Source organism: Diadema antillarum, unplaced genomic scaffold, assembly GCF_040938485.1.
Source record: "Diadema antillarum isolate AM-2024a unplaced genomic scaffold, OU_Dant_1.0 seq00000205_RagTag, whole genome shotgun sequence".
Lineage (NCBI taxonomy): Eukaryota > Metazoa > Echinodermata > Echinoidea > Diadematoida > Diadematidae > Diadema > Diadema antillarum.
In genome coordinates, this window is record NW_027271264.1 from 1398280 (window position 1) to 1407247 (window position 8968).

General features: G+C 37.6%; 1 long non-coding RNA gene across 1 annotated transcript; it reads right to left on the minus strand.

The window, feature by feature from the left end:
- Window positions 1-1216: 1216 nt before the first annotated feature.
- LOC139728900 (uncharacterized) lies at window positions 1217-7461 on the minus strand. The gene is made up of 5 exons (XR_011710839.1): window positions 7359-7461; window positions 5949-6054; window positions 4828-4902; window positions 3342-3385; window positions 1217-1321 (listed from the first exon to the last, which is right to left on the minus strand). It is a non-coding gene; the product is annotated as an uncharacterized lncRNA (long non-coding RNA).
- Between the last annotated feature and the right edge of the window lie 1507 nt (window positions 7462-8968).

The following is an 8968-nucleotide window of genomic DNA, read 5'->3' on the forward strand; positions in this document are numbered from 1 at the left end:
TGAATTATGGTGGTCAGCACTTTTTGCAGAATCATCATTCATTACTATGCTGTCAAATGGATTAGTAATTTTTTCACGTTCAGGCAAGAATTTTGAATCATTACAAACTTCAGCACACTGTGTAGCTGAAACAGGTCTGTGACATGGAGAGTGAACACTTCCATCTGTACAAGAATTCACAGAGAACAATTCCTTCACTGATATTTGTCTGTCACTTTCAACATCTTTTCTTCCACTGTAACATGAGTTCAGTTCATGCACATTGTGCATTCTGTCACATTTCACTTTGGACGTATCATTCGAGCTTGTGTTGTCTCTACTTGTGGAATCACTGTCCTCGTGGTCAAATGCTTCATTCTTACACAACTTTTCATTATTTGCTACATGTTCTCCTTCAGGAATGTCAGGTTTAACCTTTCCATTATCACGCACCTGTGAGTCAGCATTTTGTACCGGTAGCACACTTTGTCTGTTGATCTTCGTGAAACGACCTTTCTTTCTTGGTTGCCGTGCATTTCCACCTCCATACAGCCTGTTCACATTCCAAACTTCTTTTTCAATGTCTGTGGAAGGGACAAAGGCACATGTAGTCTGATCACCATTCGGTACGCAACATTCATTACTCATATTCAAAGTGCTTTTAGCCACATCAGCCCAACTTCTCTGTGTTTTTGCATAGATTTGCTCAGTGTATTTTGCCATAACATGAGGTGACTGAACACACTTCGAATATACATTCAATATAGATTCAGTATATACCTGCAGACTATCATTTCGTTCTGTGTCCAAGTTTGCATTCATATTTCGCTTCACGAGTTCACCAGGTTCTTTTTGCCTTCTTTCTACTTTTGATTTCTTGCCCTTGCTGGTCTTGGCTCTTTTCTGTTTTTCAAGATAGTAGGCTTTCATTGCTTTGCCAATGTAGGTCACACCAGGTTGGAGAGGCACACCATTTACTGATCTCACTGAGCTTTTGTTAAAGGTCTTGGTCTTGGGATTGTCAGTCATTCTTTGGGATGTTGTCACTTTTGTCTTCCTCGATTTCACAGTTGTCCAACCATCACCAACTGCAGTTTCTAATGGCTGAAATTGGCTCTTGGTCAGATTTGTCCTGAATGTCGAATCCGATTCATTTCTCTCACAATCTGCTCTTTCCTCCACACACACATTTGTCATTCCTAGAACACCACGTTTGTTCTTTCTTTTCACATACCTTTTTTTCAGTCTCTTGGTTCGTTTCTTTCTCTGGTTGCTCTTGCATGATGAAAGTGAAACATCAACATGAAAATCTTCATCACCAAGGTCTTCGAGAAGCTCGTATCTATTGAAATGACAGGGAATGCCAATTTTGTCAAAGATGCGATGTGCAATATTATTGCTTCCACATGCTGCACATATCCAAATCAACCTTGCATCACACATTCTAGCCTCATGACAAATAGTTCCTGTACACATCACATGAAACTGCTTGCCACAATCCTCACAAAGTACTCTGCTATCATTTTCATTGATCACATTGCAACATGCATCACATTCACTGACCTCTAGATTTCTCATCAAGTCACAACTATGGAGGATATCTAGGATATCACCAATAATATCTTTGAATTCACTTGCTTCCATTGTCAAACCACAGGGCTTCAAATCTTTGAAAACATATGGTACCTATATAATCAAATAAAAGTATATCAATCGACTGTTCAAACAATAGTTACATTCCTTAAATCACTATACTTATATGAATCGCATCTACTCCACTAGTACTGTGATTGATAACAAAATTGTCGAATTGAACTGCTTTGAAAGTTGTAATAATGTATGTGAACAGCACTGTATTCCACTGCACAATGTGTACTTCCAGAAGGTGGACACCGATTCTTGTTTCTACCAATAGGTGGCGCTATTTGTGCGATGTATTTGTTGTTTAATTTGTTTCTACCAACAGGTGGCGCTCTTTTTCTGTTATGTGCTTCAACTCCTACTTATGGAAAAGCTATGCCAATTTCCTTTTATGATATCAGCCTACACGTATTTCAGCTATTATGACGTTATATTTGGAAAACCGCCTTTATCTTGAGATTATGCTCTTTCCAATAAAGGTTTAAAGTTAACCAATTATGCTTTTGTCTTTACTGCACAATAATTAGTCTCCCTTATGCTTTTCTCTTAGGATAGAGCTTTTTGCAACAAAAAAATCAATTTCACCAATTATTCTGTCTTCACTGACAATTATTTTAAGCCTGCAAATAAAAGAAACTGTAATGTTTCTCTCTTGAGATAATTTCTTTCGCAATAAAGGTATGTCTTTTACTAATTGTGCTTTTGTTTTCACAGCCCAATAATCATAAATAACCGTTGAAGGTGCAATATTATTGTTTCTCCCTTCGTTTACTATGTAACTAGAAAGCTTTTGTCTGAAGAGGCGCTCTTCAATTATTTTTTTTACCCTATTAACAATTATCTAACATTCAAGACTCAAGATATCGGATTATATTTATACTTAAAACTATGAGTATACTTCTCGCCTCATAAAATTGCTTCTCACACTTTTAACAATTCCTTCAAAATTTCAACACCTTATTATTACTCTTGTCAACTGTAGTTGAATTATTTGCTGGAACTTTCAATGCAGAATATATCAAATATGAAACAATCCTTGAAGGTGCAATATTGTCTACCCAATAACATTTACAACGCAACTATAATGCTTTTGTCTTAAGATGGCACTCTTTAATAACCTTTCACTGTGTATTCTGGACTCTAAAACACCTTTTCTCAAATTAACTGTTTCTATTTTCAAATTCTCAGCAATCTTCTCACCTACTCTACAACAATTCTCTTTTCAGTATTTAACTATCCTTTTAAAGAATACACTCTTTCATTCAAACACTCCTTAAAACTCTGTTATTGTTTAATTTTTACTCTTTTTTTCATCAACTCTCACTCTTCCTCTCTTTAATTTTACTTTTTTTCTCTTTGACTCTTTCAAACTCTTTCTGTCTCTGATTCTGAAACTTTCTCTCCTTCTGATACTGTCTTATTCTCATGCACTCTGAAGTTTTCTGTTCTCAGCTTTCTTCAAGTTCAAGTTTAGGTATTTCACGTAAAGTTCAAGTTCAAGTGTTTCAGGTAAAGTTCAAGTTAAGGTATTTCAGGTAAAGTTCAGGTATTTCAGGTATATTTCAGATATTTCAGGGATGAGTCCGTGAATTCCAGGATGAATTTCCAGATGTAATCTCAGTGAATATTCAATGAATATTCAACGATGAAGGTGAAATGGTATGAGATGAAATGTAGGATGAAGATGATTCAACAAATGACAAACACAAACACAAACGTACTTCAACAAACACCAACAAAAACCTCCTTCCAGGGCAACCAGTACCTGCAGAAAGAAAAGAAAAGAAAAAAATCAAATATTACAACAATACCTGCACAGTGAACACTCATTAAAATTAACACTGGTGTAATAAAGTTCACTATAACAAGGTAATTTTTTGTGGTCCTAGATTGTAGTTTTCATTTGTGTTGTATTATTTTTGTAACCATGGTATAACAAGGTTTCATTATAACAGGCACATTTTTCTGGTCCTGAGGACCTCATGTTAAGGAGAGACCACTAATAATGTAAAGTACACATATTCTGAAAATACATACCTGAGAGGAATATGAGGTACAACACCCAAATTTTTCATACAAATCTTTGTGAAATTATTTAACTGCTCCTGCAATCTAAAACAATTCTTTTAAAAAAGGAAAACCATCCTTTAAACTTATAATCTTGCTTTACAACACATTTTTCACTGTGCACACATATACAGGGAAACCCTGTTGTTATAACACAGTCAGTGGGACCATAATATTTTCCTCATTCTAACCAGCATCTTGTTATAAATGTATGCATCTGCACTACCAATACTTTAACACAACCATACAATGCTAGTGCAATTTTGCACCATGGTGATGACTGATAAAATAGAAGCACAACTAGTGCACGCTCAGCACACTAGAACACCACTTGAATGAAGTCATTCTGTGCTTTACTCCACCTCTCATCAGTTCAAAACTGCCATATTACTCAGTTAAAAATACTGGTATCTGACAATAGTCTACAAAATCACAACTCCTGCCAAAACACCTGTGCCTACTGGCAACGCAAAATAACTTTCCCCACTAAAGAATATAATTGCCTCAGCACCATTAATTTTATTCAACACCAACAATTATTCACTTTCATTGCACAACGCCACTTACATAAGCCACCAATGTCTTTAGCACTATTTTGAATAAACCATGCGAAACCCAAGGCAGTCACACATTGTGCTGATGACTGAAGAAATAGAGCACAACAGCGGCACATACATGACTGTCTGCACCACTCAATTAATGTCACTGTTTGTTTTATTCTGTCTTTCATCAGCCCACTGCTAAACTGCAATACTATCCTTAGTGCATTACAAATATAGAAAAACCCCACTATATGGACCCAAACACAGCGACACACCCCTAACGAGATTTTACTGGCCCCATTTTCATTAGCACATAAAATGGCAAACAGACGCAAACAAATATAACGAGACACCAGTTTCAACATAACGAAGGGAAAATTGCAATCCCATCGACTCGTTATGACATGGTATCCCTGTACTGGTGTCCTTGCAACACACTACTCAATTCCGCTCCTGTTGAAAAAAGAAAAAAGAAAAAAGAAAAAAAAAACACCATCTGCCTCTACAGCATTCAAAGCAAATGGCATTGTGCAATAAGCAATATTTAAAAGTCATCGTGCTACAGTGAATACTAGTAATTGGACACAACACACTTTACCACTTTGCTCTGGCCAAGGTCCTCCACAGATCCCAATGATGCTTTGTGCACCAGGAATTCTGGAATTCAGGAAACCTGAAGCGAAAAAGGTATCATTTTATCAAGCAACAAAATATGCAAGATTTTCTTTTTTTTAATAAAATATGCAAAAATTGTTGTTGTTTCTATAACATAAGAATAATCAATACATAACATTGCACCACCATATGTTTAGAATTGACACAAACTGTTACATCACCATCGACGTTTCATAACAGACTTATGGATTAGAAATTATGAGCCATTACACAAACGCAGAGTAGCAGCACAACATTGAGCCCAAAATTTGCTGACCCCTGTCTGTGACTTCTCCCTTGTACTGACCTTCAACTCTCCAAGGGTCATATACTATCTAAGTTTTGCCACAAATGGAACACCAATCAAAACTTAACAGCCGTAAAAAAAATGCATCAAAAAAAACATTGGCCCTAAAATTTCATTTATCCACACATGTCACTCACAACGCACATAAAACCTTACTGCATGACATGCGTCATACCTAGAAGATATCTTCCATTCAAGCCTCTACAGCATCTTCACATTTGACCCTCTAAAAAGCACTTACAGATCCAATGATTAAGATTTTGTGAGTCTGACATCCTTTAAACTAAAGCAGGCCAACAACTTTTTTCATTCTCCATGTTGAGACCCTTAATATGAAATGATACCCTTCTGCTAAGTCTTCTATTTTCTTTTGAACAGTTTTGCACAATAGCCTGAAAAGGTTTATGCTCAAACCCAATCTGTTGTCTGACACGACAAGGGAAAAATTCTAAACTCACCACCTCAACTTACCATACTCCATACTTGCCCACTTCAGTCTTCAGACTGTCCCATAATCTATATATTCCTCTTTTTATGTGCAAACAATTAATAGCACCAACAATTCAAAACTAGAAAATCCATAAGCATAAACTCTAGGCCCTAGATTTCTGTAAACAACATGAGTGATAAAACTGAAGTATGCCAATTTGGCCTAACATAGATTATATAACAGTAGAGCTTTGAGTCAAACACAATACCCATCTGTCTGGACAAGACTAGACACAGAGTTAAGAACTAATGTTACTTTCCAGCATTACCAACAAGGTAAAAGCGGAGGCAGTCTTTGCTGTATACACTTTATACTGTGGCGAAGGTGTTGCTGGCTAGCGCTGGTTCCAGTTACCACCACCAGTGATAGCAAAACTGAAAATAGAAGAGAAATAGACAACGCAGTCAGAAAACTTTCATGAATATTACACCAGACAGTAGTCAAAAGATGTGCAGAACTTAACAGAGACCATAGAAGGCAACACTATTCATTCATAAAAAGAGGCCAAACTCTCACAATTTCACATGCAAACAAAGGTAGCACACCATGGAGCCCCACATGGAGCCCACCAATGGTGGTCATCTTAGTAAACAATAGCGCAAACTTCTTAAACACACGAAATCTATGGAGTTAACTGTGATTTTCATTCTGATTCATGTTCATCATTGATAGGAAGCACGCACACGCACACAGCACAGAAACCAAATTGTGCTTTAATTAGACCTCAAATTATCAGCAAAAACTGCTAACCCCGTCGCAGGGCGCTGTAACGTATTTGTCCGTATGGGGTTGCTGCTGCGGTTACAAAACTGCCAAAAGCATATCGGTAATCACTTGTCAATGCGTTAAAAAATTTTTTTTGAAGTAGAACCCTAACATGTTAGGCCTAACGCCACTTACTCTTCAATCTGTAAAAATTAGTCCTTCAAAGTTTGTTTGAGCCGACAAAAACCATCCATCTCTTTTCTCTCTAACAGTTAACAGTTCACACTCTCAGTGAAGTTAGTTAGCTCAACACAAAAAGTCAAGCTTGTGTTTTGTGACGTGCAATTATGGGGACTGCATATTGGAAAAATAAATGATTTTTTCTTCAATTACATTTCATGAATAAACAGGAATGATACTTCTGTATGACAAAACAAGGTCCTAGGGACCAAAGTACATTTCTTTCCCCTGCATGCCCCCTAAAAAAAGCGTGAAATGAAAAGGGAGACAGGAACCATTGTTACATAGCAATGTAAAATACGCCCTCTATTGGTCGTGGTGTTAGCTATTGGTAAATGGCTTCCGCATTTTCGCCCAGAAGCGAAAACACGGGCCCTCTTAGTCAACGTCAACTCTAATTACGTAGGTTCAATCATGATATGGCTCACACCATGCCCCATTCAGGTAACACGGTCTAAACGTTAGAACCTACGCAACTTCTTGATGCTCTGACATTTTACTAGTAAAACGCACGGATGTACGCACTACAACAGCTTACAGTATAGAATAGGGCCTGAACTGTGGTGCATACGATGAGCTGAGGCCAGCGATGTACTGTACTACTGATAAGACTCTAACGTTTTAACGCATAGATTTGTCACTAACAGCATAACGACAACACACATGAAATTTTTGTTCTAAAAACCCAAACATCTGCGTTTAGGCATTCCTGCGTTTACAGACTAATACCTACCTGGTACTCGAACACAAACAGATCGAACTGTCAGTCTCAAACAAAGGTCTTGTCTTTAAAAAGTAGTCGTATTTGTGAGCCTGTCGCTGCACTGTCACGCAATAGCTGACGTAATGCAAAAATGTTCACATATATTAACATAGACGTTAGACCCACTGCGGGTGCAGAGTCGCATATCGCACCGCGACCGAAAGAGCATGGAAGCGCACGCGTGCGCTTCTATACTCTTTGGCACGTACACACACTTTAAGCACACATGCACTGTAGAAAGAGCACCGCGCGACGCGATGACGCGATACTACCATGGAAAGCCTTGGAGTTCAGGGGGGTGTTTCATAAAAGCTGCTCGTAAAAGTTACCATCGACTCACGAGTGACTGGTGATCAATCAGTTCTTGTGCTGAATTATTGAAATTCTGATAAGCATAGAAATCCAGAACTGATCACCAGTGGCTCGTAAATTGTTTGTAACTTTACGAACAGCTCTATGAAACAAGTTACGCACAACTTTTTCTTCACATATCCTCAAAGCTACGGCGATGAATGGTACTTTTTCTCCTTTCATAGCCGTTGACCGAAAGATCGGTCTGCATATTTCTTTCTTTCTGCAAATTTCTTTGCAGTAACGTATGAAAAACAGCCCCTATCAGCCCAATACGTTGCACATGTTTAGTTCATGTCACGTACATTATTTCACAAAATAACAACTACCGGTACTTGATCGGACACCATCTTGGGTATGTAAATTAGGGACAAAGGTCACAAATTTTTCATCCTGTATCTTGATGAATACATGTCCTATCTCTCCCATATTTCGCACACGCAAAGACCATTACAAGAATCATTCCACAAAATCACTGCTTTTTGCTCAAATGCCATCTTATCTGTGCAAAGTGGTGTCAAACGTACGCCATACGTACCGGGTACTTTTTTCTGAATCTTCATGACGTGTTATCTCTATGGGAAGGAATTTTTCCAGATGTGAAAACACACATGATTGTTTTTATCGAGCACTAGCTCACTTACCCTTAGGTGAGAACCCAAACATCACAGGGCCAATGCCTCTAAACACAGATGAAACCTGTATGGTCATGCGTATTGCAATCAGGATTCGAATCATTGATTAAAAAAAAATCGGATCACCTTAATTTGTCAGTGATGACAAATTACAATCTCTAGTTGGGTGTTCTTCTTCTTCTTTCTTTATTTCTGGACAAAAATTTGTGTATCGATTAGCTCAGAAAGTGTTCTTCCTATCAATTTCAAACTTATACCATTATATGTATCATGTCCCAAAGACGACGGGTCTAATAAAATCATAGTGATCAGTCGACCGTGACGTCACTATGACGTCATTATATGAAAACACATTCTCAAACATATCTCATCAATGGAATGGAATTTTTCAATGAAATTTACGTCACATATATTTCAAATTATGCGCATTCTACTCATATTGTCAAAATTCATATTTTCTCTTAAAACGTGCGCGTACGCGCGCGTTAAAATATTTATATGCTTCAATCGAGCTCAAATTTTTTTTGCACACGTTTCAGACCATTTGGAGCATTTTTTGAAAAATTGAAAAAATCGGACGGACGCGTACGCGCG